At 37.5% G+C, this 17,917-nt stretch overlaps 1 protein-coding gene across 12 annotated transcripts in view; it reads left to right on the plus strand.

The window, feature by feature from the left end:
- The window catches only part of APBB2 (amyloid beta precursor protein binding family B member 2), a 333,398-nt gene that overhangs the window by 85,223 nt on the left and 230,258 nt on the right, over nucleotides 1-17,917 (plus strand). For 9 of the 12 annotated variants that reach the window (XM_064487170.1, XM_064487137.1, XM_064487186.1 and 6 more), the window contains one exon: nucleotides 3,792-3,897. The exons of 2 other annotated variants lie outside the window; for them this stretch is intronic. The gene's annotated coding sequence lies outside the window, so the exon portion shown is untranslated. Of the gene's footprint in view, nucleotides 1-3,791; nucleotides 3,898-4,804; nucleotides 4,884-17,917 lie in introns of all 12 variants that reach the window. One more of the 12 variants, XM_064487174.1, reaches the window with a different exon arrangement.

Raw genomic sequence — 17,917 nt, forward strand, 5'->3', positions numbered from 1 at the left:
TCCAAAGTAATCAATATGCATTTAATAAAATGATAGGGTCTCTGTTCTTGAACAGACTGATTTTTCTGGAATGCAGTATCTCCTCTGTGATCTCTTTTTGTATATAATAGCATAATTAAAAGGTTCATTTGCCTTTTCTATTCTTTAAAACAAAACAAACAAGACATGAAGCCAGTAGCTTTGTTTCCATTTGATAGGGAACTTATGAAAATGCTTAAAAATACAAAAGCAAATTTGAAACAGAAGGGTTTTGTTTTTGTTTGTTTTTCATTGAAGTCAGCATTTTTGAAAGTAAGAAAAAAAAACCAAAAAACAAAAAATAGAGACCAGTACATCTGTACTTTGTACAGCAGGAATATGGTTGTTATTCAGATGTATACGCTGAATGTTACAGATGCTTTGTAATTTTGTGAAACAACCCCCCCCACACACACACGTACACAATCACTGATTTTTAATCCTCAGTGTATTCATGAGAGTGGAGAGCCGTATTACAGCAATTGCTCTACATCAAATCGTTACTGAATATTTAGTGTGCCAGTAAGGTTACACTGAAAATGGAAAGGGATCCATCATTTGAATGTACTGCTGGCAAGCACAGGTAAGTGATCTCAGGTGTGTGGTGGCCAGGTTGTTCCAAATTGGCCTTGACTCCTGAGTGTTCTCACCATTCAGTTCTTAGGTGATGTCACTGTGTGGGGTTAAACTAAGCAGACTTATGACTAAGGAGTCACCATTTTTGGCAAATGGATTATTTTCAAAGCCCAGTTCTATGGTTATTGGGAAAATTTTAATATAACTGAGTTCTTTTGGAGGTTGTAAAGATCAGTCTCTCTTTTCTTGCTTTCTGTTTAAAACTCCCAGAGAGAGGCACTCATCCCCCCACCCAAATCCATCGCTCTTTGTATTTCTTTAATCTCAATCTTGTTTGAAAGGAGCTTTATCCAGAGCACAATTTCTTCATTCATAACTAAATTTCTTTCAGGCATTAAAACAGCTTATATGCAATTATATAATTAAAAATCCTCCTTCATCTGGATTTACTAAATCCATGACTGTTTTAGCCAGTACAAGCAAACTATATTTTGGCCTCTGTAATGGATTTATATACTTTGAACATCTCTGTTGGGACTGTATATGTCCTTGAATTGTGAGGTAGCAAATACCTTCAGGGATTCAGTCATGTGACTGGATCTCTTAATACTTGCGGAGGGAGCATCTGGTGTCCTTGTTCTTGGACTAGTGTTCATTCTACTGACTGGATTCACATGTGAAATTAACATGTGCATAAAAAGAGGTTTGTCCCACCAAATGCCTTAATCCTATTTTTATGTAGAATATTGTTATTTTTAGTTGTGAAAGTAGATGTAAGCACTGTGGAAAATATGAGTATCACAGGAAAATGCAAAGAAAGTAAAAATTATTTGACCCTAATTCTATAATCTCTAATTAGCAAGTATACAAATGTTGACTTTTTCTTTCATTCCAGTCATTTTTCCAGGTACAGATAACTTTTAAACAAAATTGGAATTGTGTTGAACATATCATCTTATAGTCTGCATTTCCAGTGAACACTGCTTAAAAGCATTTTCTCATTTTATGAAATATCTTACAGATTAAAAAAAAACCCTGTTTATCCATTGCTAAAGATTTATATTTTTTAATTGCTTGAAGTGTTATTACCTATAATAGAAAACTTCTTTGTACATATCTTTATGCATATCTTGGACCTTTTTTTAGGATGAATTCAATCTTTTAAAAATTTATTGGTTTCAAGGAATGACAAGTAATTTATTCAGTTTGTCCTTTTCAGCAAGTCCAGTTAAGCCCTCTTGTCTGCAAGAATCTATCTTTATAACACGATCATGTTGGTCTGTCCAGAGTGGTGCAGTAACACCTCATTTATTTAACACCTTTAGGGAACTTCTCATAAATAAATTTTTCACATAACTGAAACTGACCCTTAGAAGTGTCTCTATTAGGTTATTGTAAACCCAATATGTGAGTGAAGATCTTTTTTAAATGGTATTACATATGTTACTATCCTCTTTAATATAATACAAATATATGAAAATCATAATTTAACCCCTCTGGTTTAAATCACAAGCATCCTTATAAACACTGTTTATAAGGTTATTGTGTCTGTTCTGCTAAAATGCAGTATGTGTGTTTCTAAAAACCACCATGCTATGCAAAATCATGCCGTAAAACCCACAGTAATTCTGGGGAAAATGATCGGGGACGTAATGCTCAACACCTTTATCAGTGACAGGTTAAAAAATAAAGCTAGGAACCGAATCAAAACTGGAGCACAATTTTACACATATTAGTTGGTTAAGAAATAAAGAAATGTGTAATAGCTATGGCACTTTACCTTTAAGTCCGGATGTTTGCCTGTGGACTGAGGCCTTGGAAGGGTTGCAGCTTCTGAGTCACTGTGAAGTGTTGGAAGGAGGGTTACCTGAGATCAGAGGGAAAGTTGGGGCACCCAGTGTGGAGGGGCGGGACTCAGCACACTGAGGGGAACCGAGATCGCTGGCAGATACTTGAGGGTGGGCTTTGGGCATTCTCTGTGTCCTCAGGCAGCTGGGTTCCGCCCTGCGCAATCTTCTGTTATTACCTAGTGTTTCTTGCAATGAAATCATGCCTAAACAAATGTGAAATTCGAGTTGTGCTCAAGTTCTCCCTACTCTATCAATCTTGGAACACACACAGTGATATTGGAGCTCTGAGTGTGCTGTGTGGTACCATGGTGATTCTAGGGGATATTCTGCTTGTCTCTGTCCTAAATGGAGTTAATAGATGTGAGAGCACCTAGAAAAGAATCTGGCATAATAGTCAACACTGTGTAACAGCAATAGTAACAATGTAATAGTAACTGTAACCTAGAACAGTGACAATGACTGTAGGAATAAATGATGCATACTGATGTCTGTGAGATTCTGCCTGCCTTTTGTAGCAGTGCTTCCTGCCTCCTCCTAATCAATCTATTTCTTAGTCTCTTATGGCTTTTAAATAATTGTATCATACTTCTTAGAATTACATCTAATGTGAGGCCCAGAATGGGAGAGCCTGATAGGTGCACAAACATTAGGTTATGGTTTACCTGTGGCGTCTGCTACACCTACTTAAACTCTTTTATCTTATGAATGAGTTATTACCTATATATTCATTCTCAGGATTGTTGGGGAAGTAACTTATGTTTTTAGTGAGATTATCATCAGGTAGAATTTTTGGATTTTCAGTTTTATTAGAAAAAAGTTAACACGACTGTCTTCTCATTACCACTTGCAAAAGTGAAGTGTGCTTAAATGGATACGTCTGAAGGGCATTTAAAAGTTGTTGATGGATCTCATTAAGTTGTTATTGTTCACTTCTATTTACAACTGCTTCTGTGTTTGTGAGATGAGCTCATCTTTGGAAAGTGGGGCAGGCAAGTGTGATTTCCGAAGACCTTTCCTCCCAAGTCGCAGTATAATTAGAAGTCCAAACCCTCCCTCAGTTGCCTTTTATGACTCCCTGAGAAGGGCATTTTTACCATGAACGGTTGCCAAGAAACCTTGTTGGTTCCTACTTTAGTAACTTTAATAAGATGACAGATCAAAACACCATCTAGATTTAGCAAGTCTTGTTAGTATTATTCTGCAAGAAAAGTAGCTAACATAGTTCATCATGTGGATATTCCGGTGAAATCTGTATTTTAATTATGTGGAGACTGGATAGCAATGGGGTGTTTTGGTTTTTAATTTCTGACTTTGAATTTTAACTTTTCGTGTCTACACAATTTCTAGATATATTTGGGCTGCCTGACCTCACTGAGTGATTGCTATTAATTAACAAGACTTTGTGGGAAAAGGGAACTTGCCTTCTGAGCTTTGTACCAAAGACCTGGGAAAAGTAAGTACTTTCTAACTTGCTTTTTAAAAATTCTGTTATGCTTCTCTCAGAAAGTTAACAGTGGGTCTGTGGCTTTTTTACTTTCTTTTTTTCCATGGCTTTGTAAGTTTCATATGCTCTTATGGACTTAAAAACGTGGGAAGGGGCTCAGGAGACCTTTAAAAAAAACCTTTCAAGAGATTAGCATGACTTTCAACATTGTTCCACTTCTTTGGGGTTTCATCAACTGAGTCCTCAAGGTTGTGATAAAACCTTTTATCAGGTATTCAGTAGATGAATTAAACTTTAAAGGTAAGACAGTTCAATATGGTATGACTGGAAAATGAGTCTAGTTTTCTGAGCTTCAGGTGTTTTAGACTTTTATATAAGCTCTTTGGTTCTGAATTTAGAATAAGAATGAAATCCATTTGGTTCTTTCCTTGCCTGGAAAGGAAAACAGAATGTGGAATCACTTGTTCAGTAAGTCCCTCATGTAGCTTGGTGTTGGAAGAATTGATACAGCTGTTAGTTTTATTGTTTTATAACTTTTTTGAGATATTCTTTAGTTAGTTGAATTGAGACACCTGTATGAATGGCTTGACTATCTTGTAGAAAAAATTACTTTGGGCCATAAAGTTCAGTTTTATTCCCTGAGCTTTTTGAAAAGGTAAAATAGGACTTAAAAATAATTAAGTCAATCTACTTTTTTGTACATACTACTTGGAAATATGAGTGGCCCATAAAAATGTGAGCAAAACAGTATACACACACGCAGTCTCACACGTGCTCACTCACACATCTCTTTTCTGGTATCTTCCACAAATAATATCATTGACAATAGGAAGTTTGCTCATTAAATTACTAGATAGTTTCCTAAACTTTGTACTCCTTGTGTATTAACAGCTCTTCTACATTTCTGTCTGTACAGATGAGCTAGGTGAAACATTTCTAAAACAATGCAAGACAGAAAAGAACTTTGCTCTAGAAGTTCCATAGAAGCATTAAACGTAAGATCAGATTTTGTTGTTATATTGTTTGTAGTGTTAATTTATTTGTAAGTAAATTGTGTATTACTTGGAAGCAATTTTAATTTAGTTAAAGGTCTTTAATTATGAAGCTGTTTGGAAGTTAAATAAGATATTTATGCTGAAAATATATTATGTACACACACACAGAGTATACACACGTCACAAAAACAACCCCTGAGGGTCATCAAGTCTCTCCTAAAATATAAATGCATTGAAAGCAAGGACTTTGAAAATTGTCTTCGAAAACATTTTTTTTGTTACAGTGAAATATTTCCAATAGTGAAATACGTTTGTTAATGGAATTTAAAAAAATGATAGCAGTATATTTAGTTGGATTTTTTTTAGCCTTGTATTCACATATTAAGCTTAAAATAAAGGAAATCTTATGTGGTGTAGTTATTATTCCATCCTGGAAGGATATTTGAAAGAGGATTATGTTGGAAGTCACCCATCTGTCCACAGAAGTGGGACGAAAGAGCAAAAGATTAATTCTCTGGGCTTTAGGATCCAGATATTTGCAGTGGTATTTAGATTGGAAATATAACTTAGCCCCAGAAAGTAAGCTACTTAAACTACCTTTCAAATAATTTAGCAGTTTAAAGTTTAAATAATTTAAAGTTTAATATAGTCTCTGGTGAAATATTTTCCTTCCATTACACCAAAATATTCCCTTTGTGGAATTGCTGTAAAAGTTACCTTTCTGTTTTGTGGAAGCAGGGCATCTGTAGGGCTTTCGATCACCCTAATAAGCTAAAAACAGCCCCTGTGTTACCAGAGGGAGCATGGCAGAAAGATCCGTGCTTACTAAAACTGATGTCATGAAAATTTATATGCACAGAAGGATGTATACAATTGACCTTTAAGTTAAAAAAAAAAGGCAGTTATAATGCATAGAAATGCTCCACATAAATCTAGTCCTGAAGAACTAGCTATGTGGAAGTAAATGTTAAGGGAGAAGGCGGGGTTGGGGGAGAAGAAAGGAAGTTCTTTCTGAAATTTAGAAAAGTCATGAGAGAATGTTCTGACACTACTTTGAGAACTGTAAGGGGTACTTAAATGAGTTGGTCATTTCTTTTGGGGGAGGTAAGCACACAGTTTTAGGGAAAATTCAGAACCCTACCACACTTCCTTTTAACTCTCTTTTGTCCTGTACTTTTATTTTTTTCTTAATCACAGATATGTTTTCAAAGTCTTCCTTATTTCAAGTATTTTATTATTGAGGTAGACTTCTGGAAACTTGAGTCTATAAGACTGACAAAATGTAGACGCACTTTTGAAAAACTAGCCATGGAATATTTTAAAAGAAGTAGAAATAGCTTCTATTGATTGTTCTGTTTAATACACGTATGTGCTGATATATGTTAATACTACAAGAGTAGTATGTGCTGCAAATTAGTATCCTTCCTTTTCCACTGCACAATAAATAATGAATTCCTATGCCAATAAATATCTACAATACCATTTTTAGTGATAGAGGAACAATTTGATCTTAGATTCTTGTTTAATTTAAGTCGATCCTGGCTTTCAGTTAGAAGGGAGTATAAATATGTGAACTATATGGTGTGGGTTTTTCATCTGCAAATAGGGTAGGCTAGGCTTCGTCTTCTACGGTCTCTGCAGTGTTTACTGTAACCAGACATGTTCTGAATAGGAGGCTTTTGGGACTAGATATGTGTTCGAAATGGAAAATGTCACTGTTTGACAGGTGCCGTGTATAAAGCGTTGTGTCTTCTTTGGTCCCCTTGTTGTATTACCAGAGCGCAGGTGACATGTTCCTCCTGTATAGCTGTCTTCATCAATATTTCTGTGCCTAAGGAAGGAGTCTACGTACATTTCCCTCCCTCCCAAGAAGCTCTAAATATCTCAGATGAAGATATGGGTACAGAAGGAACATTTCCTAGACTTTGTAATATAATTATTGGAGCAGATTGAAATCCAGATTAATTAGAGATGCAAAATGTATTATAGACCTTTGCATGCCTTCTCAATTTTAGGTTCATTTATTAAGCCAACATCTTTTGCACAACTACTGTGTGCCAGGCCTTGTGTTAGGAGCTCATTATTCAAAGATGAATGAGATGTGCCCTTGCTTTCAAGGAATTTAATTTGAGTTTCAAAATCAGATTCAAATAACATTTATTCAGTATCTAACATGCGACAAGCAGTGGGCTGGATATTCTTAAATGAGGTGTTTGACCACTAACATTCAGTAATGGTATTTATTGACCCATCTCTTCCAAAATAAATCATGAATAGAATTTTCTAATCTTTAAGTTTTTTTCTTCCATTATATTTTCCTAAACTTTGGTACCTGCTACTACTTGTTGAGTTAAATTAGCAAATGAAAAAAAAAGTTAATAAATAACAAGCATTGAATTGATAAACTTAGAACAATGATTTTAAAAACATGTATGTATATATTTATACACACATACGTGTGCACACACACATATATTTGGGAACCTGTATGCATGTAATGTAGTCATAATTTCTCCTAGTAGAATAGTTATTGGTTCATGTGATACAATTAAGTACACCAAGATTTCTTGGTATTCTGCCCTTAGATTGGCTCCCCTGTCTGAACAAGTGTGGAAGTCATAGCAGTGAGTCTCTAGATTGTCACAGTAATTCTTAGGATAAGGATTATTGAAACCCAGTGGGGGAAGTAACTTGCTCACATTCACACAGCTAGAAAATGTTTGAGTTAGGATTCCAACTCCAATCCATCCAACTGGACAGCCCGTGCGATGTCCATCTGACTTCTGTGAGCTCTGGAGGAAGCTAGACCCACAAATGCCATGGGCCTGCTGACGAAGGGGCAGTCATTTCCTGAGGAACCATGACATGTGTTCACTGCACTGAAGAGCCGACATTGAAATAAGTCTGGAGGGCTGTGTTAGAAGACAGGAAAGGGGAGAGTAGTGGGGCTGAAGGGAAAGCACGTGCCAAGGCACAGAGGAATGGAGGCTCACGGCATGTTCAGAGAGTGGCCAGAATTCTGCTGTGACGGGTGGGGGCATGTTGAGAGCGGAGCAGGCTCTGAGACTGAAAAGACTTGGTGCCAGAGTGGTGAGGCCTACGTGTGCCACCCCGGAGACTTGTTTTTTTTTTTTAAAAGCAATATATAGCTGTTAGAGTTTTAAGGTAGAAGAAATTTCATAATTAGATAGAAGTTTTATGAGGATCACTTGGGGGGCAGTGTGGATTATGGACTGAAAAAGAGAATACTGGAGACTGGAGATCCAGGGTGGCTGTGTGAGGTTGTGTGGGTTGTTCACTGCACAAGGGTATGTGTGAGTGTTGGGTAGTGGGGACTGATAACTATCCAACATGTTACTCACAAGCTGTATGCTGTTGGGGCTGGGCCTACCTAGAGAGGGCACTGTTAAAAATTTGTACCATAAGATGCTCCTACATGCCTTTTAATTGCTTATAAGATAATAGGAAAGATTAGACAAAGAAATAACCGTGTACTCTAGGGCCTAAAAGAGGTGGGTATGGTGTTCTGTTTACTAACTGTATGACGCTGGGCATGTTTCCCATCTTCTCAAAGTCCATTTCCTCATCTTTAAAGGGGAGTTGGTAGTAGGATCTAGTAGGGCCCTGGACAGAGCAGTTAAGGGACATTGGTCAGAGAAGTACCTAGACGTGGGGGGTGGAGAAATAAGACGTCTCAGACTGGAAGCCACTGCTAGCAGTTGTGTGCTGGGAACTGCATTAAGAATCTTAGGCATCTTATTTAGTCCTATATCAGTTCTGAGAGGTAGATGTTATCTCCTTATCGAACAGATTTTGCAACTGAGGCCTAAGGAGGTGAAATAATTTGTCTAATGTCACACAGCTTGGGAGTGGTGAGGTCAAGACTTGAACCTAGGTCTACATGAGTCCCATGTATATGCTCTTAACCACTGTGCTTAGAAGTAATCATTTGTATGTGTCGAACTCCCTTAATACTCTACTTGAATCTCTCTGTAACATATTCTAATTTTATCTTTTATTGTTCTTAACTTGAATTGAGTAATAGTTGTTCACAGAATGTTCAGTTTAATAGATTGTAAGGTCTTGAGGCCTGGGATCCAGGCTCTCACTTTTTTTTCTTTGTCTTTCATAAGTCTTTGCTCAATAAAATGGGCATTGATAAGATGAATAATCTCTAAGATGTTTTCTGTCTCCTAAAATTCAGTATTTTAAAATTATATATGTGAAGCTTCTGTAGCAGTTATTGTCAAGTGGAACTTAAAAGGGGGTCATTGGATTTTAGTTTAATATTTAGTTTTTTTTTTGTGTTTATATTATAGTTTGCTATCTAGATCGATCCTGAAGTTTCAGGAAATTCCTGATTGCTGTTTTGTCTGAAAAATAATTTGTGACTTGCCATCCAAAACTGAAGCCAAGGCTGCAGTGTGCTGCTTTTCTGCCCTGTCGGGGGCTGTAGAGCTGTGCTTGCTGCTTCATTGCTATGGCAGGTATAAAACTATCTTAAATGATATTTTTGAGTCCATAAAAAGTACTACACTATCATTCAGGCAAGTAAGGACTTCAGTTTGTAAAAATATGTGGAACCCTTGTGCTGATGGTCATTCCTGTTTGGTCCTGGCTGGACTCAGATTTAGACAAGACACAGAAGTGCCTTCCTGGTTCAGAGCAGATTATCGGAGGCCCTTGGGGTCAGGCTGCCTGGATTTGCAGCTTAGTTTGCTTGTGAACTCTGTGACTGTTGGCAAGAAGGCATCTGTCAAATGAGGATGGATAAGAAAAAAGATTGTGATGGTAGATGCGTGTGCCTGGCTGATTGGGAATTTAGGGTAAAAACATCTGTATCCAAAGGGGGCCACTTTTGCTCAGATACTCTTTGAAGGAGGCCAGAATTGTGAGCTTGTAGAACTGAATTTGACGGTTCAGTATTATAGCCCGTGTTTATCCCAGGATGACCCTTTGCAGTTTTTAAACCAGAGTTCATCTTCTTTTGTAATGTCTACTGTTACTTTCGTGCACCCTGAGGAGGCCGTTTGGGCTTTGCTTCCCGTTCTGTGTGCCGGAGGAGAGGAGGAAATGATGGCTTTTAAGAAAACGGAAAATGTTATTTGAGATCAGCACTGCCTCTGGGCTTTGAAAAACTCTGGGGTTTCTTTCATCTTCCAGGAGAGTAAGCACAGGTGAGCTGCGGGGAAGGAAAGCAAACCCTGGGGAAGTTTCCTAGCTTGTCTGTGCCGCAGTTACTGGAAAAGAAGAAGGTGAGGGCCCAGAAATAGCTCTCGTGGCCTCAGGAGAGGGCAGGTTCAGGTGTGCTGGAAACAGAGCCTAGGGAGCTGCTCCTTCCCGTGGCTGCTGCTCAGGCCGGAGAAGTGGGGAAGCAGCAGAAGGGAACTCAGACCTCGGCTCTGCTGCAGAAACTGACATCTGCCTGGCCGTCACAGGCACGCGTTTCATAAATTTAAAGTTGCACAAAGATATGTGATGTTATTCCCTTTTGAAGTTTTTATCTTAGATTGCTGGAAGAGCAAGCAGGTTGGATAAAAGAGCTCGTCAACCTCAGTCTTACTCTTGTGGTTTTTGACTGCTTAGTTTTGCACTTTGAAGTAAGGGCAGGCATGGCCTGTACATTCTTGACGGTGAAAAGCAGGAGCTATCAATAAATGCTGAATTTAAAAACCGTTTCCTGGGTTACCTTCCCCAGCTTGTGACCCCTGCAAGAAACCTTCGGTCTGCTGTAAGCTGGTAATCCCTCAATACATGGTGATGGTGGTGGGAAAGATGAAATTAGGTTGCACACCTTTCCTTTTTACTTGTGGACTAATTGTTGTTTTCCTGCATTTAAGAGCAGATGTTAAACTCTTCCTTTGATGTTCCGTAGCAGACAGACTCCAGTTGTGTGTTACAACTCTTGATGCATATCTATTGTTAAATGACAAATTACACTTTGATGGTTACACTTTGATGTGGAGCCACAGAACAGAATGGCAATTTATTCTTTCATCCAGCACATATTTATTGGGTTCCTGCCTGGCCCTTTACATAAATTGTTTCCAAATCTCACAAATACCACAGAAACCTTGCACACTTGATAGTGCTATCTCTCTTCTATAGATAAGAAAAATAAGGCACAGAGAATGATTAGAAAACTCGTTCGTGGTTACATTGCTATTTAGTGGCTGGTATTTGATCCAGGGTTTTGGGCTGACTTCAAAGCTGTTACTGTCAGGGGGAAAGGAAGGAGTGGGCTGCCTTTTGAGGGGAGATAATCAACACAGCAAAGATCCTGAGGCATTGGAATCAAGAAAAAAAGTCGCTAACCACGAGCCCCTTGTTCATTCATTTACTCAGTACGTACTTATTAGGCGTCTATTTTGTGCTAGGCACTCTGCAAGGTGCTGGAAATGCAGCGGTGGGCAAGACATAATCCTCCATCATCGTCAAGGAGGAAATTGGGCTATAAGAAAGAGCGTTTGTCCCCTCACCCCTGCCCTGCCCCGCGAAGCTGCAGTGTCTTGGTTGGGCGAATGGGAGCTTTTATAAGGTTTTAAGATGCAGAAACTTCGACGCCTTAAACAAAAGTTGCTCAGTTTATTCTTATTTTATTTCAGTGTATATACTGAACTATCTACAAATCAGCAGGGAGGTGGCTTCACTGGGAACCTTGGCCACTGTCCTCCTTGATTAGTTTGCTTAGAAATGGAGGTTGGAGTGAAACTGTGTTGTTTTAAAAAGTGTGGCAAGCAAAAATCTGAACAGTTACGTGGCAAGGACTGCATTTAATTCAGTGTGGGAACCCCCATTTTATGTAGGAGGACTCAGCACAGTGCCTGGTATGTATGTAGCAAGTGCCCAGTAACTCTAGTTTATTGGCTCAGAGATGGGACATAAAATAAGGAAGAGAGGGGAAAGGAAGCTCTTGGGGGGTGGGGGGTTGGGGGTGGGATAAGTTAAGGTAGTATCAAGGAGGACTGTGAGAGTAGCAATAAAATAAACTGTTAAGTAAGCAAGGAGAGCACATGATGTACGACAGACTTGACTCATATGTATGGACTGTTAATATCCAAGGTGGGGAGGAGCTGTGCTTAGGGAACCTGGAAATGCCACTGGGTGTGGGTGCTTGAGCTTTCTTTTGATCTTTTATCTGGACTTTTCTGACTTTCTGTTCTCACATGACCCACTGTGTCCCCCTTTCCCACTGTGAGCTTTATTTTGCTTTTTTGAGGCTTTCAGCTTTTAAGTGTAGCATTTGATTCCTTAATAAGTAGGGTGGCCATACGTGTCAGTTTTCTGGGACAATCTTGGCTATGCCTGTTGCCTGTTATTATTTTTAATAATGCCCCCTTTAAATATCAAGTATTTTGTTTTTGTTTTGTTTTTAAAAAATAATTGTTTATTTACTGAACCTGGGGCAGATTAGATACACAACAAATTTTTAATTTACATCTTTTAATTCAATTCTGAAGTATTCTCTCTCTCTCTCACACACACACACACACACACACACACACAAATTGGCATGCAACACTTGTCCTAAGGTAAAACACAGTCACTTTAACCTGTTGCAAGTATTTTCACCCAAGGTTGAAAAATTGTTTGTCCTGAACACGAAAACCAGTAACAAATTTAAATAGCCATCCTACTAATAAGGAAATCTGATGTCATTCTACATCTTAAAAAAAAAGAAATCTTTGAAGCATTCAGACTACTTTGATAAATTAACTTAATGTGGATGTAGTACCAGAAAAATTACATATTAGACTAGTGTCTGGATCTCTTATAATAAGTAGAAAGAAGAGAAAAGAATCAGATGTAGCAAGAAATAAGCCAATTTCAACAGAAAGAACTTTAATTACAACTAGTGGCTGGCAGAGCCCTGTGCGAAAGGGCATTTAAAGGTTGTCCTGATGGTGGGTAGTGTTTGGGGCCTCTAGCATCCTTTGAGAAAATCTGGTCATGATCATCAGCTTTTGTTTAGAGTTTCATTGTTGCCACAGCAGTGCTGATTTAATTCAGATGCATTTTCATTTGTTTTCTAAGTAGAAAGTAAAGGAAATAATTTCTTACCAGAGAGGTTTTTGTCAGAGGTTTAAATAAATGACTGAAGGAGAAATTGTTAAATTCAAGTTTTTTCACTAAATCTTCTGTTCAATTGTGTCTTTTTTGGAAAACGGTAGTAATATTTTAATCAAATGAGTCATTCACATAGGGGCTGCCAGTGCGTTAATAGAATATGTGTGGGGGGTTTTCTCTTAATAAATAGGGGTAAATTGGCTTTATAGTTCATATGCATGGATTTGAGGACACAGACTAGTGTTTTGTCATACAGATATATGTAAAAGCTTTTTAGGTATTCAGATAACGCTTGACAATAATTGCAGTACGAGAGTTGGGTAGGATTAAAATGATACTTATTAGGACCAATCTTTTCTGTATTAATATTCTGTGAAATAGTGATATATTTACCTTCCAGTCCCAGAAGTTCTTGTTCCCTGCACTGTCTTTCATCAGAGGCTAGATTTCCAGAGCAGAGGGACTATACAATTCTAAAATTCTTTTTGTTTTGGAATTAAATTCTGGTTCTGCCTTAGGCAATCTATGGGTGGATTCTTTCTCTGAACCTCAATTTTCTAGCCTAGAAAGTGGGAATAGTAATATGTATTGCTTAGTGTTTATTATTAGGGTATGTATTCATTGCTGAATCTGGGATAAGTGCTAAGTGTATAACACAAAGGTTGGTGTTCTCCCAGGCTTAGGGGTCAATAGCAGAAACTGAGATGGAGAGACATGTGTTACTGTTGGGAGGGTGAGACTCAAAATAGTTGACAGCCAAATTCCAGCCAGTCAGAATGGGTGCTGATGTAAACCTTCTGCACGATCATCACAGTGCTCACCCACTGAATGTCATCCTGTGTTATTGGTATCAAGAAATCTGTGTTTAACCTGGGGTGATGTGCAAGGAAACCCATTGCATCTCCTAGTTATAAATTAATGCCTCCTCTTCTGTGCTGATCAGGAAAGCACACCATCTTTGTATGATAAGGTGAGCCTAGCTTACATGCCTGGATTCCTGTCCCTGAGGTTCCCTGTTTCTTTGGGGACTGTGCTAATCAGTGCTGCCAGCACTGTGGTAGCTCTTTGGGACTCTGCTTTCCCACTTTCCACTCCATCCCTAGCCTGAAAACATGTTCTTAACTCTCCACAGTAGATAAAAGTCAGATTTATGACTTTTAACAAAACACCGAGAATCTCTTAAAATTGGCTCCTAGATATGGCAGGCCAAGACCCATTCTCATCAGGCTCAACCCCCTCCCCCAGAAGTGACTGTCAGTATGTTTAGATGTAGAGGCCAGGCATCAAAGAGATTAAGGCCCTAGTAGAAGAGGGAAGGTTTCCCTCTTCCTTCTGCCAGATCTTTCCTTGCTAGTTCCCATTTCTTACCTCTGGCTCTGCCTCTTCCAGAATAATTGGGAAGTCCACCTCTCACAGGGCAGACCCTAACCCCTTTCCCCAGGGACAAGAGGACAATAACCACAGCTATCAGAATCAGTACAGAGGCTTCCATGTAATCCTAGGACATTCCTTTCCTAAGGCAGGCGTGAGTTTGTTTAGTCATACTGGGTATATACTGATGTGGTAAGAATCTTCAAGAAATTGTTTTGTTATCATCTTGTACCTGTTAGAATGACTGTCATCAAAAATACAAGAGATAAAAAATCTTGGCGAGGATATAGAGAAAAGGGGCTCTTGGGCGCTATTGGTGGGATTATAGAATTGTGCAGCCACCATGGAAAACAGTATGGAGGGTCTTCAAAAAATTAAAAATTAAAAATAGAACTACTATAAGATCCAGCAATTCTACTTGTGGGTAAACATCTGAAGGTGATGAAATCACTGTTTAGAAGGGATATTTGCATCCCATGTTCATTGCAGCATTATTTACAATAGCCAAGACATGAAAGTGTCCATCAACAGCTGAATGGATAAAGAAACTGTGGTATATATATCCAAGGGACTATTATTTGGCCATCAAAAGGAAGCAAATCCTGCAATTTGCGACAACATGGATGGACCTTGAAGGCATTACGTTAAGTGAAATAAGTCAGACAGAGAAAGACAAATACCGTACGATCTCATTTAATATGTAGAATCTAAAAAATCCCAAACTTAGAGAAACGGAAAACAAATTGGTGGTTGTCTGAGGTGAGGGGTTTAGGGGTGGGAAGATGTAGTCAGAAGATACAAACTTCCAGTTATAAGATAAATAAGTTCTGGGATATAGTGTGCAGCATGTGACTATAGTTAACAATACTATATTGTATATTTGAAAGTGGCTAAGAAAATAGATCTTTAAAATTCTCATTACAAGAAAAAAATTTTTAGCTATGGCATGGTGATGGTTGTTAACTAACCTTATTGTGGTGATCATTTTGTTATATATATGTATTTCAAATCAGATATTGCACACCTTAAAGTAACACAATGTTATATATCAATTATAGCTCAGTAAAACTGGAAAGAAAAAGAAATCATTTTGTGTGGAGACTTTTTCTGCCAAAAGACTGATGTTGTTCTCTCAACCTTAAGCTCAGGAGTTTGATTAGGGAAGATGGAGGAGTACCAGAAACCTAGATTCTAGTCCAGGTTTTGCTAACTGCAAGTTATATGACCTTGAGCGACATAGGCACCTTTTCCTGGGGTCCTCATTTTCTTATCCATAAAATGATTTTCACATGTAATTTGATTTTAAAGGTCCTTGTCAATCAGAAATTCTGTTGTGTCTATAATAACTCCTGAAAGTACAGAGTCCAGTTTTTAAACAGATTGAGCCTCTCTGTATCTGATGATGGTCTTTACCTGTCTTGATACTGCCCTGGTTTGTGACTGTTGCTGGAGACCCAGGCATCTGTTGCTGGACTATTCCTCCCATTATCTGATATTATACTATTCTGCTGATAAGCTTTTCAGGTGCAATGGTAGGCAGGCTCACCAAATCTCGCCTGTGATTATCCCATGCAAAAAGTTGTGAATTTAGTCCATTGTCAGTCTGAATGGTAGTGATGATGCCACCCTATTTTAAATGTTGGATCCTCTGTGTATCTGAATGGTAGCTTCCAGTTTACTGTGTTCAATATATTAGTTCACAGGTTAATTATTTAATTATTATTGATTTTTTTTGATAACTTGGAGTGATTCACCCTTAAAATTTATTAAAAGAGAATATTATGTAGATTTCACTTTCTGCAAAAAATTCATTGGCGTTTTAATAAGGATACCATTGAATCTTCATCACTTTGGGCAGTACTGACATCCTAACAATATTAAGTCTTTCAGTATATGAACGCAGGATGTCCTTCCATTTATTTGACTCTTCTTGAATTTCTTTCACTTTCTTTTTGTAATTTTAAGTGTATTAAGCCTTTTGCCTTCTTGGATAAGTTTATTCCTAAATATTTTATTCTTTTTTGATACTGTTACAAATAGGATTGTCTTTAATTTTCATTTTGGATTGTTCATTGTTAGTGTATAGAAATACAACTGATTTTGTGTGTTGATTTTATATCCTGTAACTTTGCTGAATTTGCTTATTAGTTCTACCTTTGTGTGTGTGTGTGTGTGTGTGTGTGTGTGTGTGTGTGGAATCTTTAGTGTTTGTTACATCTGTGATGGGTTTTCATGTCATCTGTGAACAGAGATCATTTTACTTCTTCTTTTCCAATTTGGATGCTTTTTATTTCTTTTTCTTATCTAATTGCTCTGGCTAGAGCTTCCAGTACTGTATTGAACAGAAGTGGCAAGAGTGGGCATTCTTGTCTTGTTCTGGATCTTAATGGAAAAGCTTTCAGCCTTTTACCATTGAGTATGTTGTTCGCTGTGGGCCCTTCATATAAGGCCTTTGTTTTATTGAAGTCATTTCCTTCTGTTCCTAATTTGTTGAGTGTTTTTACATGAAAGGGTGTTGAATTTTGCCAGATTTTTTTCTGCATCAATTGAGATGATCATGTGTTTCTTTCCTTAATTTTTAATGTGTTGTATTATATTGATTGATTTTCATATGTTGAACCATCCTTGTATTCCAGCAATAAATCCCACTTTTAATATTCTGTTTAATTTAATATTCTGCTAATATTTTGTTGAGGATTTTTCCATCAATATTCATAAGGGATAATGTTCTGTAGTTTTTGGTGTAGTGCTGGATTCATAGGATGAGTTTGGAAGTGTTCCCCCCTCTTTAATTTTTTTAGAAGGCTTGAGAAGAATTGATGTTAGTTAATTCTTCTTTAAATGTTTGATGGAATTTACCAGTGAAGCCATCTGGTCCTAGACTTTTCTTATCTAAGATTACTGATCAATGTTGTTATTAGTTAGAGGTCTGATTTGCTTTCTTCATAATGCCATCTTGGTGTTTTTAGAAATGTGCTCATTTCATCTAGGTTATCAAATTTGTTGGCATACAGTTGTTCACAGTACTCTTTTATAATCTTTTGTATTTCTGTAAAATTGATAGTGTTCTCTTTTTCATTTCCGATTTTAGTTATATGAATATTCTTTTTTTTTTTCTTAGTCTAACTAAAGGTTTGTCAGTTTTGTTGGTCTTTTTAAAGAGCCAACTCTTGGTTTTGTTGATTTTCCTCAGAAGTTGGCTTTTATGACTTTTACTTACAAGTCATTCTTATACTAAGCAAATTGGTATTTGTATCAGTTTAATATTAGACTTCTGTATTTTATTTTTGTCATTTGGCAATGAATGAGACCCCTTTGCCTTACCCTTGTATGAAGAGTTTAAATAATCAGTGCTTTTAAAATAATGAATTTTTTTACAATGACTTTTCTTCTTCTTAGGTGATATTTTTGTCTCACTGCCTATTATAATTTGCTCTTATAATTTGTTGCACTGTTGTGGTTATTCTCTCAGGGATAGTTAAGGTAGCGTTCCATGATTTGGTTTCCAACTGGGAAATTCTTTATATTTTCGTCATGCTAAACTGCTGAAAGTTTAGGTGAGATTAATTAATTTTCATAATTATTTTACATAAATA

The sequence above is a fragment of the Camelus dromedarius genome, chromosome 1, assembly GCF_036321535.1.
Source record: "Camelus dromedarius isolate mCamDro1 chromosome 1, mCamDro1.pat, whole genome shotgun sequence".
NCBI lineage: Eukaryota > Metazoa > Chordata > Mammalia > Artiodactyla > Camelidae > Camelus > Camelus dromedarius.